Source organism: Sminthopsis crassicaudata, chromosome 5 (assembly GCF_048593235.1).
Source record: "Sminthopsis crassicaudata isolate SCR6 chromosome 5, ASM4859323v1, whole genome shotgun sequence".
Lineage (NCBI taxonomy): Eukaryota > Metazoa > Chordata > Mammalia > Dasyuromorphia > Dasyuridae > Sminthopsis > Sminthopsis crassicaudata.
Window position 1 is genome coordinate 162043043 of NC_133621.1, and position 21843 is coordinate 162064885.

The window sequence follows — 21843 nt, forward strand, 5'->3', positions numbered from 1 at the left end:
GATTCAGGGAACCAATAGCAGGTTATTGCAACAATTCAGTCAAGATATTATGTTTGTCAGCTAGCCCCTGGGATATCTGCTTATTTTCGATATGCGATAACGAATTTAACTTAGGAAAAGTGTTTGTTGTATGTGTAAATACCAAGCAGCTTCTCTTGATGTCACCCCCCAAAGGCAAACCTTTGCCTGTGCTTGTGCAATTAGAGGTGGTTTGATGTCCCTCAAGAGGACAACCAATGGGGTGGTTCTGATTTGGTTCCTTCTGATATTCCAGTCTAGATTACAAGAGGCAGATGAGTCCCATAAAACAATTAACATTCCTTAATTGTTAGGGGCAGCTAGGTAGCACAGTGGATAGAGATCTGGGCCTAGAATCAGAAAGATTTAATTTCAAATCTGGCTTCAGACATGACTAGTTGTGTGATCCTGGACAAGTCACTTAATCCTGTTTGCCTCAGTTTCCTCATCTGTAAAATGAGCTGGAGAAGGAAATGGCAAACCACTCCAGCATGTTTATCAAGGAAACCCAAATAGGGTCACAGAGACTAAGAATGATTGAAACAATTGAACAACAACAATAGCAATATCAAATTGCCAAAGAGAGGCGATTAGCCATGGGAGAATGCCAGCCCAGTTTCCTTAGTTGTGGCCCATCATAATGTTCCTCACTCACCCAGCTGTTTCCTTTCTTCAATAAAGAGGCACGTCACAGTCCCACATTTACAGTTATATGTGTCAATGTTAACAAACTGATTTTGCTAAAACAAAACAAAAACAAAATACCAAAAATGTTATGTCTGTGTCCCCCTGTTTGGAACTCTTTCTATTCCATTGGGTGATCTTCCCAGCATTACATTACCTGACTCTCCTCCCCACCCCCAGGCACACTGGTACCCTACTTTGTAAGAGGCAACACATCCCCTAGAATTGTTTACTCTACCTGGAAGCATGCTCCAATTTTTCTTCCTCCCACATTCAAGATGTTTACCCTACTTATAGTATGGCCTCTTTCTATCTTATCTTCAGTGCTTCCTCAGTGCTGGATCAGGGAGACTTCCTGTTTTTGCTGAGGGGGAATGAAAGAGGGGAGTTCCTGATGTTAACCCTCCATGGAGCACATGTGTTTGGGAAGGAGAAGTGATTCCTTTGCGTTCTTGACCTTTGACTGGTCACAATTACTGATCTGGGACATTATATTCTTTCCACATCATCACACTATAGATTATGAATTCTTTGAGAGAAGGAATTGTCTTTTGCCTACTTGTACCCCCAGGGCTTAGCACAGGGGCTGACACACAGTAGGCCCTTAACAAATGCTTATTAACTATTTGATTCTTATTTTGTAGTTGGAATTCCAATATTGACTTTTCTCCTGGTTCCCCTCATCATCATCCTCATTCATATTAAATAAGTTATATCCTTCCTCTTTCCATCAGAGTATAGGGAAGCAATCTCATTTTACGGGACACGAAGCTAGAACAACAAAGCTCAGTGGAAATATTGAAGTGAGTTTGAGGTGGTCAGAATTACAACTCAGAGCAATGCTGATTTCCATGGCTGTGTCTAATCCCTTTAACTGTGTTACATTCAGGTCACAGTATTGAATCCTCACTACAATAACAAGAAACAGACATACACACATACACACTCCCAATTCTCAGTAATTTGACTTCTTGAAGTCCAATTTGCTTATGAACTGTAACTATATAAAAAGCTGTTTTAACAGCCAATAGTATGTGCTGTGTAGCCTGTGGCTCCCCTCTGCCATATACAAGTAAGCCTTTTTTTCTTTTTTTTTTTCATCAGCACAACTCTGTTCACAGGAGAGCTAATGAAGTTGAAAACCATAACAAGGAAAAAATATATATATATATACTCGTGGCCATGAATGGTTATGTTTTCCCCTCTTTCTCCAAAGTTAACACCTGGGCTATTTCACTTTTCCATTTTTCAAGTTTGCAGTCAGGTGGGATCAAAATGACAGATTGACAAAGGACTGTGGTTTGGTTTTCTGGTGCCCTAGAGCAACACTTTTATCCAGTGCCTCTCCCTGCTTTTAATATGCCAGTAAAGAGGAACACATCCTTTCCTTTTCTTTGGAAACAGGCTCATTCAACATCTTGCACAGCTGTTTCTCACACCTGGGATAAATTTAATCAGAATCAGACACGTAAACCGTCTATGAGAGGAGAGGGGCTGTGAAGGAATTCTTTAGCAGCCCTTGACTGCCTGCATATTTCCCTTTATGGAATGGAGGTACTTTAAATAGGTGACAGATGTTGATTGAAGCTCGAAAAGTTCTCATTCATACAAAGATGCTGGCTCACCAGATGGTCCTGGTTCACTTTCCCTACCATGTGCACCTCAAGAAACATTTCTGGTGGTGGGCTGAACATGGATATGGAACCCGGGGAACCTTGTTCTCTTCGTTTCTGTTCTTTTTTTAGTTTTCAACTTCCTCTTCAAGTATAAGCAAATATCTAAATATCTATCTATCTATCTATCTATCTATCTATCTATCTATCTATCTATCTATTTATCTGTCTATCTATCCATCTATCTATCTGTCTGTCTGTCTGTCTGTCTATCTATCTATAGGTGGATAGATTAGTTATAGATATATGTGTATGTATGAGTATTTCCATGGTAAATCCTAAGCCAATACCTCTACAAATCTATGTTTATCTCATTAGTGTTGGTATTTTCACCACCTTTGCAAATGGCAATCCATCTACACTTTCCTATGATGTGTAATTCTTATTTATGATTTTCTAAAACTCTCCATTAACATTCCTCTAGGACAGGGGTCTTAATTAATTAATTAATTTAGTCTGCTATTTTTAATTTTTTTAAATTTTATTTATTTTTAATTTTTATTTTTTAATAATTTTTATTTACCAGATATATGCATGGGAAATTTTACAACATTGACAATTGCCAAACCCCTTGTTCCAATTTTTTCCCCTATCTCCCCCCCCAGGTGGCAGGTTGACCAATATATGTCAAATATGCTAGAGTATAAATTAATGTGTACATGACCAAACAGTTTTTTACTGTACAAAAAGAATCAGACTTCAAAGTAGTGTACAATTAGCCCGTGAAGGAAATAAAAAATGCAGGTGGACAAAAATAGAGGGATTGGAAATTCTATGTAGAGGTTCATAGTCATCTCCTAGAGTTCTTTCGCTGGGTGTAACTGGTTCAGTTCATTACTGCTCTATTGGAACTGATTTGCTTCATCTCATTGTTGGAGATGGCCACGCCCATCAGAATTGATCATCATATAGTATTATTGTTGAAGTATACAACGATCTCCTGGTCCTGCTCATTTCACTCAGCATCAGTTCATGTAAGTCTCTCCAAGCCTCTCTGAAATCATCCTGTTGGTCATTTCTTACAGAACAATAATATTCCATAACATTCATATACCACAATTTATTCAGCCAATCTCCAATTGATGGACATCCACTCAGTGTCCAGTTTCTGGTCACCACAAAGAGGACTACAAACATTCTTGCACATACAGGTAGGACAGGGGTTTTTAAGTTGGGGCTCCTGCAGCTCCAAGGAGTTCATAATTTGAATAGAAAAAACATTACATCTTTATTTTCACTAACCTCTAATTTAAATTGAGCATTTCTTTAAATTATAAGAGTTTGCAGTAAACAATAAAACTATTAGGCTTCACTGGCCTGCCAAAGGAATCAATAACCGATAAAAAAGTTAAGAAGCCCTGATCTAGGAAAATATTGATATTGAAAAGATGGTTTTTTGTTGGTCAGGTAATAACTTATGGTCATTGAAATCACTGAAAAGCATGGAAGTTCAGTTGTTTGTGACTCTTCATGATTCCATGTGAGTTTTGTTTTATTTTTGACAAAGACAGTAGAATGGTTTGTCATTTCCTTCTCAGGCTTATTTTAGAGATGAGGAAACTGAGGCAAACAGGGTTAAGTGACTTGTCTATGGCCACACAATAAATGTCCAAGGCTTGATTTAAACTCAGTTCTTCTCGAAGCCAGGTCTAGTACCCTATCCATTGAGCCATCTAGCTATCCCTTGAAAGCATCACATGATTTCTGAAATGCTATACAGGCAGAAATAGAAACAAAATAACATATTCCAGTAAGGGAATATATTGTAGACCATCAGGACAGAAGGAGGAAAGAGATGAGCTCAAAGAAGATGATCACAAATCTCATACAGAAATTTTTCAATTCTAAGTCCAGATCATTGTTCATCTTTGTATCTATCCAAGATGTATGTACTGTTAAATTAGTAGCTCAATGCAATGCCTTCAACTTCATGCTATACTCTCGATTAATCCATGTGACTTATCTTGGGATCTTCAGGCCAATTTATTTTGAGTATTCGTGGAGCTCTAAAGGATTCTTATGGTATACTAAAATTTGATGTTATAGGTACAATGTCATTAATAGCAAGCAGAATAAGTCACAGTGAGAGAATCCCTTTCTCATTTGGATATTATGTAGAAATTCTTCCAGGACACCTTTGGGAAAGCAAATGTGGAAAAGAAAGGCACAGAGGGTTTACCTGACTTGCCTGTATTACAAAGGTAGATGCTGTTGACAACAGCACTTGAATTTACTCTTACTAATTCCAACTCGTGTACTCTATTGATTATACGATGTGGCCTCTCAATCATGGGATCATTAGAGAAAATTACTTTTGTGTTTATATTTTTAAAATATCTTAATATGTATAATATATAATGCATATTATAATTATATATAATAGATATCATATGTCATATATAAGATATTTTATATCTTAAGATTATGAGTAGACTGGTAAATATTTGATCAGTTCTTTGGAAAAAATATATATATGACATACTTCTTAATTTACACTAATATGTACTATTAACATTTTTCCATCAATTTTTTCCAGTCTAGAGTCTGATTTACAAAACAACAAATCAAGTCCAGATTTATAGCTTTTACTGATTTCTGAGGTCCAAATGCTCACATACAGAAAATTTATCAACCTATATTCAGGAGCCCCAGCACATCCCTGCATATGATCTTAAATAATCTGAATTTGTGAATTGGAGATATCTTGTTGGAGGAGAGACTTGAAGGCTAGATTTTGCCTTTTGAGTCAAATTATTTTTGTAATGATCAATGAGTCAAGTATAGTATTTATTACTATGATCAGGCTCTGTGCTAGGCACTGGGGATATAAGTATAGAGAATAAAATAATCTTCACTGGCAAGAAGGGAAGGAATTGAGGGAAAAATAAATATAATAAAATAATCAGGGGCAAATAGATGGCACCATAGATAGAGCACCAGCCCTGGACTTAGGAGGACCTCAGTTCAAATTTGACCTCAGACATTTAACACTTCCTAACTGTATGACCCTGGACAAGTCACTTAACCCCAATTGCCTCAGCAAACCCCCCCAAAAAAAAACAAAAAAACAACCCAACAAAAAAGCAATAAGATAATCAGTATATAGTTCTATCAATAAATATTTATTAGTTGCCTAAGATGTGCCAGACATTAGATTAAAATATTAGAAAATTCTGTTTTCTCCTCTGATTCTCTAGAGGAATCTAAAGTCCTTGAGGATAGAGACTGGATTCATTTTGTGTTTATATCTAAGCTCTTAATACTATGCCTGTCTATAGTAGATACTTAATAAGTTATTATGATTGACATCCCATCCCATCTATTATCCTATCCCACCTACCACAAAAAGCAGTTATTGGCTACTCTCAAGTTTCCTCTTTCCAACAACATAGCTAAAACTACTACCCTAAACTAACTTTTTTTTAATTTTTGTAGATATTTTGGTATTTGGTGATTTTGAGGCAAAAGTGAGAAAAGGAAAGAATGAGGAGAAATATATAGGAAAGTATGGTTTAAGAAGAAGAAATGGGAGAAATCAAATACTTGCAGTTTACACAGAAGTTTCATGCCTTTCTACCACAAACACTTTGTTTACTAAAAGAACTGATATTGATCATGATGAATACCAATTAAAACTGAAAAATAGATTATATTTTCACATGAAATAGTTATATGTGATAGATATATATATACACACACATATATGTGTATATACATACACACATTTTACTATTCCTAACTTTAGGGAAAGAAGGTATAGAAGAAATTTATCTCTCTCTGAATCTTTGTCAGATTTTTTGGTGATTTAAGTGGCATGGGCACTCCTGGGTAATTCCTACTATTCTTTCTCCCCACCTTTTCTGCCAAATGTCTGACAGAGACATACAAACAGCAAAACAAACATCAGTAAAGGCAGACATTTATCACAGAACAAGATGTTGTGGTACAGAGCCAAAGAAAGATGAGAGCAAATAAATAAACGTTCACATATAAATGCACAAGATTTGCTGGAAGGGGAGTTTTAATGTCAAGAATGTTCCAGAAAGAAGAGTTGGTTGGATGACAAAATATAAAAAAAATTGATGGGGGTTTTTGTTCTGTTTCTTAATAATAGACAAAGATTCATAAACGAAGAGGAGAGGCAACAGATTTGCTTGAACTTGCTCTTTATGGAACCCCTGAGCAGAGATTTCTCTGTTCAGATATTGTTTGGCTCGGTCAGTTGTTTTTTTCTTATTGTATACTACTTATTTATTGTTGTTCAAGACTCAAAAAAAGTGTATTCAGACTGAAAAGGTCATTAGGCACCACTATTGGAATGATGACTAATTTGTCATTGGAGCTTGACTTCTATTTTTCTCTTGGGGTGAAGCATTTCATTTAAGCAGGGTCCTGGAAGATGAATAACTCTTTAGTGAATTGGAATTTTCAAAAGCATTTTTCTCCTATTTGGTTCTTAAAAAGTAAATCCCTAGGGAATGTACAGAGTTAAACCATTTTATTTTCCCCAAAAATGTTAAAGGAAAGTCATTTAATAAAGAAAGTATTACAGTGTTCTTTTTATGAAGCCAGTGTGAAGAATGACATAAGAAGGCTGAGGATTTGGTTAGATGTAACACATTGCCCTTTCTTTTGTGAGGGGGTAAGCTGTTCATTTTTTAAAGTGTAATATCAAAATGTTGACTTCTAAGCTTCCATTAATGCACCTGGACCCACACACCTTTGTCTAAATCTACCAAGACCTAAACTAGATGAAGAACTTGGGAGAGTTACTGTACCTGTGATTTCATTGATACAGGACAGTTGTCCTGCCAATGCAGGTTAGCACCTTTTCTGCAATTTATAATCTTAGAATGTTGTCTACAGCAAAAGTGTCCGACAACTGAAAACAGAACCCTGCTGATCAGATATTTACTTAGAAAACCATGAATGAATATTATCTCTGCTGTATTGTACTGTATTCACTTTGTTCAACATTGTCCAGTGTCTGGTTTTGGGCTTGGGAGTTTTGCTACCTGTATGAAGCATCCTCAGGGAGTTTGACACCTTTGATCTAGACAAGTGATTTGCGCAGAATCACAAAGCCATTATGTATCAGAGTTGCAGTTAGGTGGCTCCATAGTGAACAGAGTGCAGGACATCCTCCAGAATTCAAATTTGATCTCAGAGTTGTAGGACATAGGCAAAGCACTGTGATGTTGGTATCAGAATTGGAACTTAAATCCATGTTCCCTTAACTTTAAGGCTAGCTCTCTCTAACCACTATGCCATACTGCTTCTGAATGGGAAAAAAAGACTTAAAAATCTATTTTGCCAATACCATGTATATCCACAGGTCCATGTAACACATAAATATACATAAACCTCTCTATGTACTTATGGCTGATCCATATCCTTTTTTTTTAAAAGGAGAGCTGTCAGCAGAAGCAGGCTACTCCCTGAAAAGTGTTTTTAGTTGCTTGGAACAAGATACCATAGAAACAACAGGCTTGTTATTGTTTTTAATCAATAAGAATCTAAATTCATTGTAAGTCTAGAAACATTCGAAAGGAATGGGGATGGGCAGATACTACACTTGAGCACCTCAGGCCTTTGTTCTCAGGTTTTGGTTCAGCGATCATGCTATGTGTGGCTTTGCCAAGCTTTCTGCTTCTCAACATTTTCTAAAGTAACAGATCCCAAATTTCCATCTAGGTCACAGCCCAGAGTGGGGCTACTTCTCAAGCTGCTTAGGTTTTCCATGACATCTTAACTCCCAGTAGTGCTCCTAAGTAACACTCAGTCTTAGAAAATGTGTGATTATCATTTTGGTTCTTCATTTCTCCCTTGAAGACCTTTACTTTGCCATTTATTGCAGCATACTATCACATCACTGGTTTAAAACAAGTCCCATTTATTCCAAGACTTTTCTTCAAGGACTAATAATAGTACCTTGAGAAAAAAATGATTATTTTCTTGTCATAATAATAACAAATGTTATGTACAGGACCCAAAGATCTTTTTGAGTCCCTTTCCCTCATTCAAAGTCCAGCCTCTCAAGGACATTTTTGACTTTACCCAAAGAATTCACCCCACCCTGACTGACCATCTTATCTAGCAGGAATTCTTATCCCACCATTGTTCATTGTTTATTGACTGGGTAGAAGAAAATAGGCCCTTTTGCTTTAGGTGGGAATGGTCTGACCTGGGAGGAATTTCTTTGTTCAAGAGTGAGGGCCCCCAACCCCTCATTAGAATAAACTCACCTCTTATTATAATATTCATTCACTAATTAATTGTTAACCAATCAGGGTTGATTTTCTTTTGATGACGATCCCTGTTCCAAAGGTATTTACCCATTGGACAAGTCTCCAAGGTCCATCTTTGGTTATGAAAAAAACCACTGACCTCAAATTATTGATTATTTGCTAGTATAGCAATGTATTTGCTATACATTGATTATTAATTATCCAGAAGCTGTTTCTCAGATTTTTAATTTATCTCAAGGTCAATTTATAGTCTGTAAAGTGCTTTTCTCCTTATTAAAAAAAATCTTTTCCCACAATAGCTCTATGAGGTAAATGATATAAATATTCAATCATTAGCATTTATCAAGTGTTTACTATATGTCAGGCACTCTGTCAGGTTCTAGGGAATATAAAGAAAACAATTTAACTATCCTTGCCTTTAAGGAGCATATAATCTATTGGAAGAAGTTTCCCTAGGATTTTAGGATAATAGATTTAAAGATTCTAATCTGTTAGAAGTTGTCTAGACTAGTAGCACTCTGTGCAAGGGAATTAGATTCAAATTTAACTGGGAAATATTTTCAAAAATAAATAATAATTCAGCAGAACATTTTGTTGTTGTTGTTTGGTCATTCAGTCCTGTCTGACATTCGTGACCCACTCCAGGCCCTTCCACCATCCACTGTCTCTCCAAGTCTGTCTAAGTTCACAATCATTATTTCCATGATACTACCTATCCATCTCATCCTCTGCTACTTCCTTTTGCCTTCCTTCTTTCCCTTGCCTTCAATCTTTCCCATTGATGCGGGTTGAGATTCCTTTCTAATTGCCCAACCCATGGATGATCTTGATTCACAAAAAGGCACCCTTTGAATATCCGGGCCCAGCCCCACCATCTAGATGAGAAAATACTATCTGAAAGGGGAAATGACTTGCTCTAAGTCATGTGATTAGGCAGCATCAGGTATGGAAGTTTTTTTTTTTTTTTTTTTATTATAGTTTTTAATTTACAAGATACATGCATGGGTAATTTTTTAGTACTGACGACTGCAAAACCTTTTGTTCCAACTTTTCCCCTCCTTCCCTCCACCCCCTCTCCTAGATAGCAGGTTGACCAATACATGCTAAATATGTTAAAGTATAAGTTAAATACAATATATGTATACATGTCCATACAGTTATTTTGCTGAACAAGAAAAATCGGACTTTGAAACAGTGTACAACTAACCTGTGAAGGAAATAAAAAATGCAGGTGGACAAAAATAGAGGGATTGGGAATTCTATGTAGTGGTCATAGTCATCTCTCAGAGTTCTTTCGCTGGGTGTAACTGGTTCTATTCATTATTGAAGGGGATAGGAGTTTTGAAGAGAACCAGTGTTTTGACTTTGAGGATAGTGCTTTTTTTTGGAGTGAATCAGACTTGCATAAAGTCACACAGCTAGTGTCTGAAGTTGGATTTGAACTCAGGTGTTCCTGACTCCAGGGCCGGTGTGCTAGCCACCTTGCTGCTCCTAGTGATTTATTTCTGTGACATCTCAGAACAGGCAGTGCCTGTTTATTCAATTGCTTGCTATTCTGCACTATTGGTGCACTCATTCAGAGTACTGATTCATAAATGGTGCTAAATGTGGCAGGAAAGTGGTGAAGGGCAAAGAGTGAAGTCTGGAAAACTCCTCTTCCTGAAATCAAACCCATCTCAGGTGCTAGCGGTGTGGCCCTGGGTAAGTCACCTAACCTGTGTGCCTCAGTTTCCTCATCTGTAAAATGAACTGGAGAAGGAAATGGCAAAGCACTGTAGTATCTCTGCCAAGAAAACCCCAAATGGGGTCATGAAGAGTTGGGCACAATTGAGAGACAACTAAGCTCCAACAGCAGCATCTAGAGATCAAAGATTGCCTCTCCTGTAGGGATGTTGACTGGTGGGGGTATTTGAAGCTTATTGAATATTCTATTTAATCTTATCCAGAAATAATAATTATTATCTTTAATAATAATAGCTTTTTATTTTTCAAAATACACGCAAAGATAGTTTTTAACATTCACCCTTGTAAAACTTTGTGTTCCAAATTTTTTTCCCTTCCTTTTCACTTCCCCCTTCCCCTGAACAATCCATGCTAGGTTAAACTTGTGCAATTCTTTTAAATATATTTCCAAGAATAATTATTAAAGTCCAAGAGTATGATATCATAACTCTTGTGCCAGAGTCTCTGACATGACCTCAAAGGGCCACATCACTTTGGAGGCCTTTTCACTCCTAAGACTCATTTTCCCCATCAGGGCAGTCTGAGAAGTCAGTCAATAAACATTTATTAAATGCCTGCTGTTTGCCAGACACTGTGCTAAGTGCTAGGGATACAAAAAAAAGACAAAAGACAATCTACCCCCAAAAGGAGCTCACAAAATGGGAGACAACAAGCAAAAAATTATGGACAAACAAGCTTTATACAGGATAAATAGGAATGTAATAAATAGGGAAAGCCATTGGAACTAAGAAGAATTGGGAAAAAAAAAAGTATAGAAGATGAGATTTTAATTGGACCTTAAAGGAAGCCAGGGAAGGTAGGAGTTTGTAAAGATGATGAGGAAGATGATTCTAGGCACAGGGAACAGCCAGAGAAAATGCCTTGTGGTGAGTTCCAATCCAGCCTCGGATGTTACTAGGTATATGACCCTGGGAAAAACACTTAATCTCAATTCCCCTTTCCCCCCCAAAATGTCCAAAAAACCAAAACAAAATCCTGACATCTCATTATCTGTGACAATTCTGTATCTAGAGGAATTAGGAACAGGAGTGAGAATTAATCCCTTTTTCCTACAGAAATGCATATGAAAATTCACATTTGGGAAAATGATATATATCAAAAGTCTATAAAATAATTCTATGAACAGGAAATGAATGAAGAGTCTCCAGGATATGCAGTAGCCACAGAAAACAAATGTGTTGAAGTGAAGTGCTCAAGTTGCTCAGTGAGACTCTCATCACTGAGTTTTACTCATGGAACTTCTCCATTTCATGCTGGGTTGAAAAAAAAATCCATACATTAAAATGTAAGATCAGACCAATGTTCCCTGTGGAGAAACAGGAAAGCAGATATCAAGTATATTTTTTGGCTGGATTTCAGATCCTTTTTTGTCTTGCCAAACTTATCTCATTTCACTCCTCTTTTGGTATTGGAGAGCAAAACTGATCTATTAAGTTATTTCCTTGTACTCAATATGCTATCTCCCATCTCTGTACCTTTACACAAACTGTTTATTCCTTGTGTAGAATGCATTCAATGATTATGTTTATCTCATAGAATCTTTATTTTTCTTTAAGGTCCAGCTCAAGGGCCACCTTCCAGACTAGTGGTTCTTAATTCATTCATTTATTTTTTTAGTATGTTCCCTATTGGTAAAAAAAATTATATATATATATATATACATATATATATATATATATATATATGTATATATTCCTAGTCAAATGTGTCTTGAGTCCCCAAGGATGGGGCTGCCTTTCTTGGTATTTTCTCTCCCTTGGTAGAGGGTATTGGGAGATCTTGAAAGGCAGGTGACCTCCCCTCCTCCCACCTTATGGGTTACCTGAGCAATAGAATTGACTATTGGAGTAATTGTGACCCAGAAGACAGGCCAAGAGGGAAAGAGTCGTCTAGGGAAAGAGAAACCACAGGAAAAGAAATAGTCTATGTGATATTGATAGTTACAAGTTTATTTAGTGAAGGTAAAATGAAAAATAGCTAATAATAGTCCTATTTCAAATGACCTTAGTCCTGAATATTAGCTTTTCACCTGATTGTAATCATTCTATGATTTTTTTATTGCTTAGCATTCTTCTTTTTTGTGTGGGAAGAAAAACATTCTGTTTTTCTTCTGTTCATATCTGATTCATGTTTACACTATAGGTATTGTTTTGTACTATCAAATGTTTTTTTCTCCATTCCTTTCTTCCACCCTCCCCAACTAGGGATTACCCCTTCTACTAGAGACAAAAATAGAATTATTCATCAGAAATCTCAGGGAAGAGGGGCAAAAAATTGAAGCATTAATAGTTTAGTTATCCTTTTGAGGATCCCAGAACTATGAATCCCAGGCAAACACTGAGATCAGGGAAAGGATGGATTGGCAAAGGCCACCAGCACTTCCTTATGTCCTTAGCCTACTGGTTGTTCTGATTAGCTGCTGTGCTAGACCTTTATTTTAATTTGTTGATTTATTATATTTAAAAGGAGTGCCCATATTTAACCTATATCAGATTGCTTGCTGTCTTGGGAGAGGAGAGAGGTAAAGGAGGGAAGGAGAAAAATTTGGAACACAAAACTTTACAAAAATGAATGTTGAAAATGATCTTTGTATGTATTTGGAAAAATAAAATACTATTGAAAAAATAAACTATTTTTTTAAAAATAGAAAAATATCAATTTATTGATTGGTTAATTATTATACTTTAACAATGCATCAATTGATTATTATAGATACATTATCATAAAGTTATTGTCAATCATTATTGGCCTTTAGGTGTCAGTCTAAATGAGATTTTTTCAAAAAATGCTCTGTAAAACCTACCATATTCCTTATATACTGTTTCAGAGAGTCTGAGTCATTTCCCTAATAATATTGTTTTTGTGGATCACGTGTTTTAAGTAGTTTGATTTTACCTCGCAGTTTTTAAGTTGATTTACTTTACTTATTTTAGATTAATTTCTATGCAATATGATTTGTGGAAAATCTATATTTTTTAATGCAAGTCTGCCCTTGATAATCAAGAAAGCTTCCTATTTCATACATAGATATTGCTATACTATCATCAGCTTATCTTATATTTTGATCAGTTATAAGTTTCCTAAAAACTGCTTGTGCTGTGGATAAATGACAAATATACAAAGACACATGCTTGGGTCTTTCTTGCTTCCATTCTTTATACCAGTGCAGGATATGTGTGTTAGACCTAAAAGATTAAAAAAAAATTATTTAGGTAGAATTTGCAACCTATTTTTATTAAATGCATTCAGGTAAAATTATTCCTTCCTTTTATCATATTCTATTCATCAATAATACTCAATTTACTGTAAACAAATCCTATTAAGAACTAAGTAGACCTTACATCTTACTCTAGGCAGATAGAATGTGTAGAATGTGTATAGCATTATATTTTCTTAAGGAAATTAGGTTATTCGAATTCTAGGAGAGAAAAATAGTTGATTGGATTGAGACTAAATTATTAGAAATAACTGTCAGGAAAACAGAAGTAGGTTGACTATGTTAGAAGAATGATTTGGAGAAGGCTTAAAATAGCTCTTCCTAGCTTGGAACTTTGTCTTTTGTGTACAGAGCTTCTGTGGAAATTTCTTTTGTCATATAGGTTCAAGTTTTTAGTGATGTCACATTCTGGGAAAGTTTTAATATTTAAATTGTCTCTATGCATCTTGTCTTCAAGATCAGTGTTTGGTTTGTATTTTTTCTTTTAACATTATTGAATTTATTTCTTATTGTTCTTCACTTATGTGTATTTAGATTTTCAATTCATTGTTCTTTCATTTTTTTCTCTGGTAAGATTTGCTACTGTGAATTCAGATTTTTCTTTTCTGTTGGTTATTTCTGCTGTGTGAACTATAAATTGTGCTTTAACAAGACTGATTTCTCTCTTAAGCCATTCAGAAACATCCTGGCATGCATCTAGGCCCTTTTGGAAATCCATAAGGTCTTTTCTCTTATGAGGGATTGATTCATTTCCTTTTGCTATGCAATATTTATTCATAAATGTCTAGTCTCTTTTAGATAATCTAGAGGCCATCTACCCTTCTATTAATATCTTCCCTAGTGGTTTATCTACTTTGTTCTCAAAGTCTTCACACTGAGTTTTCTTCCTCTTGACATTGTTAGTAATTTTGGTCCTTTTTTTTTTTTTTTTTTTTTTAATCCTCTATCACTCACTTTGTGACTTTTTCTACTTTGATGGCAGTTTCCCCAGGGGCTGGGTCTCAAAGTTCTCTCAGCATTCTTACGTAATAAACAATTCACAATTCACATGGTATCTGTTCCAAGTGACTTCTGGGGGTGACAGAACTAGCCCCAGCTGGATGCAAGTTCCTTTACATTAGACCTGGTAAATCCATGTACCCCATGGCTTTCTGCTCATTTCCCTCTATTTCTCAGTTCTGTCAGATTTATTGTTACTCAAAAGTCTGCCACAAATCAGTTGCAGGAAGAACACGCTTCTGTCTTTTGATTTGGGGGAATACAGAGAAGAAGGAGAATGTTATTGTTCAGTCTTCATTTTCAAAGAGGACCAATGACATCATAAAAGGGTAGGGTAGAGTGTTAGCAGGGAGAGAGGGTGCTGAATGACCATATTGGGAATCAAGGATTAGTTTTTTCTTCATTTACTTAATTGAGTTGTCACCTCATTAAGGGTCTTGTTATCTTCCACTATGGAGCCTGCAGAAATTGCTTTATCGTTTACACATAATTCTTATTTTAGAGAGATTTGAGATGGCATGAGGATTGGAGAGTATCTAATCCTCTATCTTGTCAGCCATGTGATCTCTATCTAGTTCCAGTCAGTTAATTAGTCTACAAGCTTTTAAGACTTAGTATGCCCCAGACCCTGGAGAAAAAAAAAAAAAAACTCACATTATTTTCCCCACCACACTTAATAGTATTTATTTTTTCCCAATTACACATAAAGACAGTTTTCAACATTAATTTTTGTAAGATTTTGAATTCCAAATATTTTCTTTCTCTTCCTTCCCTCCCCAAGACAATAAACAATCTGATATAAGTTATACATGTATACTCATGTTAAACTTATTGAAGAAGCCTCAGAACAAAAGAAAAAACTATGAGAAATAAAAAAGAAAACAACAAAAAATGAAAATACTATGCTCCATAGTTCTTTCTCTGGACGTAGGTGGATTTTCCATCCCGAGTCTATTGAAATTGTCTTGGATCACTGTATTGCCGAGAAGAGCTAAGTTATCATAGTTGATCATCACACAATTTTGCTGTTATTATATAAAATGTTCAAGAAGCTCACACTCTAAAGAGAGTAACAACTGCAAATATCTATGTACATACAAAATATAAAGATTGTAAATGGAGAAAGAGTGAGGTGGTGAGCAAAAAAACAACAGGAAAGGCCTCTTGCAGACTATCTGCCACTGATAGTCTTAAAGAGTTGCTTGGGACATTGAAAATTTAACAGATTCAGTCTGTGTCTAAGGTCTTCCTTACTTGGAGGATAAGCTTTCCAGATCTGGAATCTTACAGTGCATATAATGCTTATCTTGGAGTTCAAATCCTGCTTCAGACACCAGCTATGTGATATTGGACAAGTCACTTAGTCATTCTCAACCTCAGTTTTCTCATCTGTAAAAAAGGAATAACACTAATGATGTTGCTGCTGCTGATTTGATGATGATGATAGTACCTACTTCCCAGGATTATTGTAGAGGATCAAGGGAGGAAACATGGGTAAGACATTTCCACAAATCATCAAGCCTTTATAAATGCTAGCTATTGTTATTCACTGCCTTTTATGTATTTTAGGGAACTAAATAATGAATAGAAAATCAAAGCCATAATTCAGATTTCAAACAAAGCTTATGCTATTTACTTTGGTCCACATGGAGGGAGGAAGCATCACTGACAAGTTGTAGGACCTAATTTTTTCCCCCATGAGTAGGGCTTCTTAACCTATTCTGTTTTATGAACCCCTTTGGCTCCTGTGAACCTGCAAACAACCCTTTTCACAGTAATGTTTTAAATGCACAAAATAAGATGCAAGGAAACCAATTATATTGAAGAAAAAAATGTGATTTTCGCTCTTATCCAGGTTCTTGAGCCATTTGTAATTTAATTGTTGTCTCCAAGTTCAAGAACTTTTGCTAAATAGAAAGCAAGTTACTCAAGGTAGAGAGAGAAGAAAAGGATGAGAGGCTGCTAAAATATCGATGGTGTTATGTGTCCCTTTATAATGAGACTTAAAATGAAAGTGTGAGTAGAAAAGTTAATAAAATGCAGAAAGCTATGAAAAATTGCCTACAGGGTGGGAACCTTTTGGTTGTAATTGCAATGCCTTTAGGGCTTTGTTAAAAATGAGTCAGGCACACTTTTTTTTTTTGGTATCAAGGAAGGACCATATACTTTTATTTACATTCCAAAGAAATCTTTATTTATCCTTTGTTTGTGAAGGACTTAAAAAAAGAAAGAAAGAAAATGACAGATCTTGGATCCTGTTTGGATAATGCTTATTCCTTATACCTCTTAAAAATAGGACTCCAAGGTCCTTGGAGACCTTATAGTCTCAATAAAAGGCCAAAAGTAATTTCACAGCACCCCAAGGAGTCCACAGATTTTTCACTTCTCAGTACAATCTGAAAAGTCATAGGGATAATAAAAGCTTGGGAGTTAGATTAATTCATAGCTGATAACAGTTAATTGCTAGAGAGGTCTCTTATCTTCCTCCCTCTTTGACACCACAATTATATTTATTATATCTCCAGTTTTAAGATCAGTACTCCTGGAAGATTTGAATATTAAAATACCCATTTGGTTAGCATAGACCAAAGCTGAGAGGCACATATTTTACAATCTCTAGTGCCAAATCTTCTATGAATATTGACAAGTAAAAAAATCCACCCAATTTTTGTTCTTCATGGGGAAATTTAAGTTCTGCGGTATGAAAACTGTGGTGGGAAATCTGACTACTCACAGGCCAATATTGAATTTTAAATTCCAGTTTATAAATTTTGAGGCTTTTGCATAATCCCAAAGTTTTTGCTGTTGTAAAACACACTTTTTAAACAACAGTATCCTGGGATTATTCTATTACAACAAATCATGAAATACCATGACTTCAAAGAAATCAAAATTGCATGTGACCCCAAAAAGGAATGGAAAAGTGCTTTGTGGGCATAAGAAGTGTGTTATATTAACAAAGATGGAATAAACAATTATTTTTAATAATTAGAAGTGAACAAAGAAAAGGGCCAATTATATATATTGAGTGAGAATGACATCTAGCTAGATCTTGCTTAGTACAAGTAGTGAATCTTGTGAAGTGGTCAGTTGTGTTCTAATTTGCACCAGTTAAAATTACAATTATATAAAATGAGTCATTGGTTCCTACCAGATGGAAATCTGCAATGCAAACTTTAATAATTTGATTACTTCCCTAGATTGATTTTTCCCACTAATCAATATTAAAAGACAGAAAGAAAAATCTCTAGGATATTGAGTTGGTACTTTATGGAAAATTTATAGAAAGACATGCATAAGAATCACACTGGTTAAGAATATGGGGAGAATTTGTAATTTGTACCAATGGAAGACATGTCCACACTGGGAAGATTCACAGAACCATTTATGGCATCTTGTAGCTACCAACTCATTCTACTTCCTTTTGTAGGATTCCTATCATACTTCCTCCTTACTCCCCCACCCGCAAACATTTTTGCCCACTATAGCAAACTTCTATCATTTCTCCCAAGAGAATCTACTTCCTGTGGGAAAGATCTACTTAGGTAACATCTTATGTAAATCTTTGAAAATGCAGAGATAGATAGATTTGCATATTTCCCTTTCTGGTTATTTTTTATTTTGAGAACATTGATATGAATAGAAGATTAGCCTAACATAAGAGTTTACTGGTACGATGTGCTGTCTCTAAGATTACAACCATGAACGAAACATTTATTTATTAAGTGCTTATTATTTATCAGGCTAAATTCTGGACATAAAAACAACAGTATAAAATAGTATGCCCTCAAAGGGGCTAATTCAACTGCCATAAAGGAAACAATATATAATGGTGACCAAGTTGGGAGCCAAGGGATGATCCAATTGACATTCCATTTAGATGGAACTGGAGTATTGATTTGATTATTGAGCCCAAGGCAAGAGGTGGAAAGTGGGTAGGGCAGCAGATGGTAGTAAATGGCAAAATGGTCAGAGTTAACTGATGAAAGGATGTAAAACATAGCCTAGAATACTGGCCTGGGACCAAATAGATGTAAGTTAGTTGAGTTTGCATGAACTCGCTCACCTATCATGATATAGTCCACGTTGGGAGTCCTAAAGCTGTGGATTAACTCTTCAAGGGGCTGGGGGGATTTTTCTAGTTATTTTATATGCATACATACATATATATATACATTCTTGACCTTAAGAATAGGATTTATCATTTAAATCATTGTTTAACCTAGTCTAGAACTGACCCTGTAAGTTAAGGACCCTTAAATCTAAATTTCAGGGAGATTTAAACCAAATATACTCAGCCTTGAAGTTATAATAAGTCATATCTTCTAAGCCTATTTTTTTGCATTCTAAGCTAATCTTTTTTTACTTTCATTTCCTGTTCCACTACAGAACTCAACTTTTTTTTTTTTTTTTTTTTTTTTTTTTCATGGAAGTTCACTTATCTAAATAAGAAAGCAACCAAGGGATTTGTCTTCATGGGTTAAAAAAAGAAATGGGAATTCTAAATTCCTAATCCCAATTTTTATTCCAGTTTACCCTTTGTAAGCTTGACAGAATTAGTTAATTTTCTTTTTTTTCATTTTGGCAAATATACAACTATTTTAGTAGAAGCACATTCTTCAGAAGAAAATTAGTTCCAGTCAAAAAGAGTTTATTAAATGCCTACTATGTGCTAGCAAACACAACTCTGTTTCTATCTCCCCCCAAAAACCAAATACATCCAAATAACTACAATACATACAAGATAAAATATATAGGATAAATTGGAGATAAATAAACAGAGCTAAGACACTAGCATTAAAGGTAATTAAGAAAGGTTTCCCATAGAAAATAAGATTTTAGCTGAACTTGAAGGAAACTAGGAAAGCCAAGAAATAGAGTTGAGGAGGGGGAGAATTTCAGGTGTGAGGGACAGTGAAACTACCTATAATTGCTGGAAGAAAGACATTTGAAAGAAGTCCAATATCTCTGGAGAACAAAGTATATGGGGGTGGGAAGTGAGGTATCAGAAGATTGAAAAGGTGAAAAAGGTCAAGTTACAAATGACTTTAAAAGCCAAATGGGATTTAATATTTCATCCTGGAAGTTTTGAGGATCCCAAGGCATTTATTGAATAATGGGAGTGACATAGATAGACCCACAGTTTGGGAAGATCAGTCTGACAGCTGAGTGGAAGACAGACTGAAGTAAAGAGAGTCCTGAGCCAGAAAAACCAACCAGAAGGCGATTGCAATATTCTAGGAGTAAGGTGATAAAATCATGTACCAGGCTGGTGGTGTCAGTAGCACAGGAGAAGAGGGCATATAAGAGAGCTATTCTGAGGTTAGAATCAAAAGGACTTGGAAACTGATTGAATATGGGGAAGGGAATGAGAGTGAGGGATCAAGGATGATGGCCAGCTTGCAAGTCTAGCAGTTTGAGAGGAAATGGTGACTTTGATACTAAAAAAGTTAGAAAGAAGTTAGAGCTTTGGGGAGAAAGAATTGTTTTTAGTTTTGGAATTATTGAATTTATGATATCTATGGGATATTTAGTTTGAGATGTCCAGCGTCCAGGTGGAGATGTCAGAGTGGAGATTAACAGAGAGGTTAGGGCTGGATAAATTGATCTGAGAAATATTAGCTAGGATAATGACTGAATCCATGGGAGTTAATGATCTCAAGCAAAATATTATATGAGAGAAGAGGGTCCATAGGTAGAAGGTAGGATCTAGATGTATTTAGAGCAAAAGAGACTTGAAAAGGAGGGGTAGACATAGGAAGAGAACAGAAAGAGAATGAAGTCATTAGACACTAGATTAGACATCTCCAGAGAAAGAAATACGGAGAAGAGGGTGACTGACAGTGTCAAAGATAGCACAGAAGTCAAGAAGGATGAGGACTGAAAAAAAGACCACAAGCTTTGGGTGATTAAGAAATCCATGATTATTCTGGAGACATCAGTTCATTGAAATGATTGGAAGATAGAATGCAAAGTTAGGAGAGGAAGAGGAAAAGGAAGGGGAAGTATCCAAGACCTTCTCAAGGTGGTTTGTCACTGAGAAGTGGAGAATACAGGATAATTGCTGGTAACAGATGGATCAAATTAGATTCTTTCTGAGGATGGAGACAAAAATGAATGTTTGTACATAGTAAGGAAGCAGCCAGTAGAAAAGGAGAGATTGAATATGTGAAAAATAGGGATGATAAAGAAGGTAAACTTTCGGAGAAGGGATGGAATGGGATTAGTGTTATATGTGGAGGGGTTTACTTTGGCAGACAGGAGATAGTAACAGGAAACAAAGGAGTAATATGAGTCGAGGAGAAGAGAAAAAATGACCTCTCCTTTAAATTTTGTTTTTTATTTTAAAGCTTTTTATTTTTTAAAACCTATGGCATAGTTTTTAACATTCAACCTTACAAAACATTGTTTGCTAAATTTTTTCTCCCTCCCTTCTCCCATCCCCTCTTTTAGACAGCAAGTAATCCAATATATGGTAAACATGTGCAATTCTTCTATATTCCACAATTATCATGGTGCACAAGAAAAATCATATCAAAAAGGGAAAAAAATGAGAAAAAAAACACAAAGAAAACAAAACAAGCAAACAACAAAGTGAAAATACTATGTTGTGATCCATACTCAATCACAACTGTCCTCTCTCTGGGTGCATCACAAAGCCATTGGAACTAATCTGAATCACCTCGCTGCTGAAAAGAGTCTTGCCCATCAGAGCTGATCATTGTATAATCTTGCTGTTGCTGTGTACAATGTTCCCTTGCTTCCACTCACTTCACTTAGCATCAGTTCATGTAAGTATCTCCAGGTCACTATGAAATCATGCTGCTGATTGTTTCTTATGCAACAATAATATTCCATTACATTCATATACCATAACTTATTCAGCCATTCTCTAACTGATGGGCATCCACTCAATTTCCAGTTCCTTGCACTACAAAAAGGGTTGCTACAAACATTTTTGCACATGTGGATCCTTTTCCCTTTTTTATGATCTCTTTGGGATACATGGCCTCTTATTTTCAATAAAACATGAGGCAAATTTCTTAGCTAAGAAGAGTTGGGAATGGAGTGTGGGGGAGGATGAGCCATGGGAAGTTTGAGAAAAGATAAACAAGGTTCACCAATAAAAACGAGTGTGAAGTATTTTCAACAACTTAACTGTTAAATCTGAGTGCATACTACAGGAGAGAGCAATATATGTAGGCTTTTTTAGAAATACTTCTATAACTTAGGGTCAAAAGGGCTTCCCAATTCTTTCTTG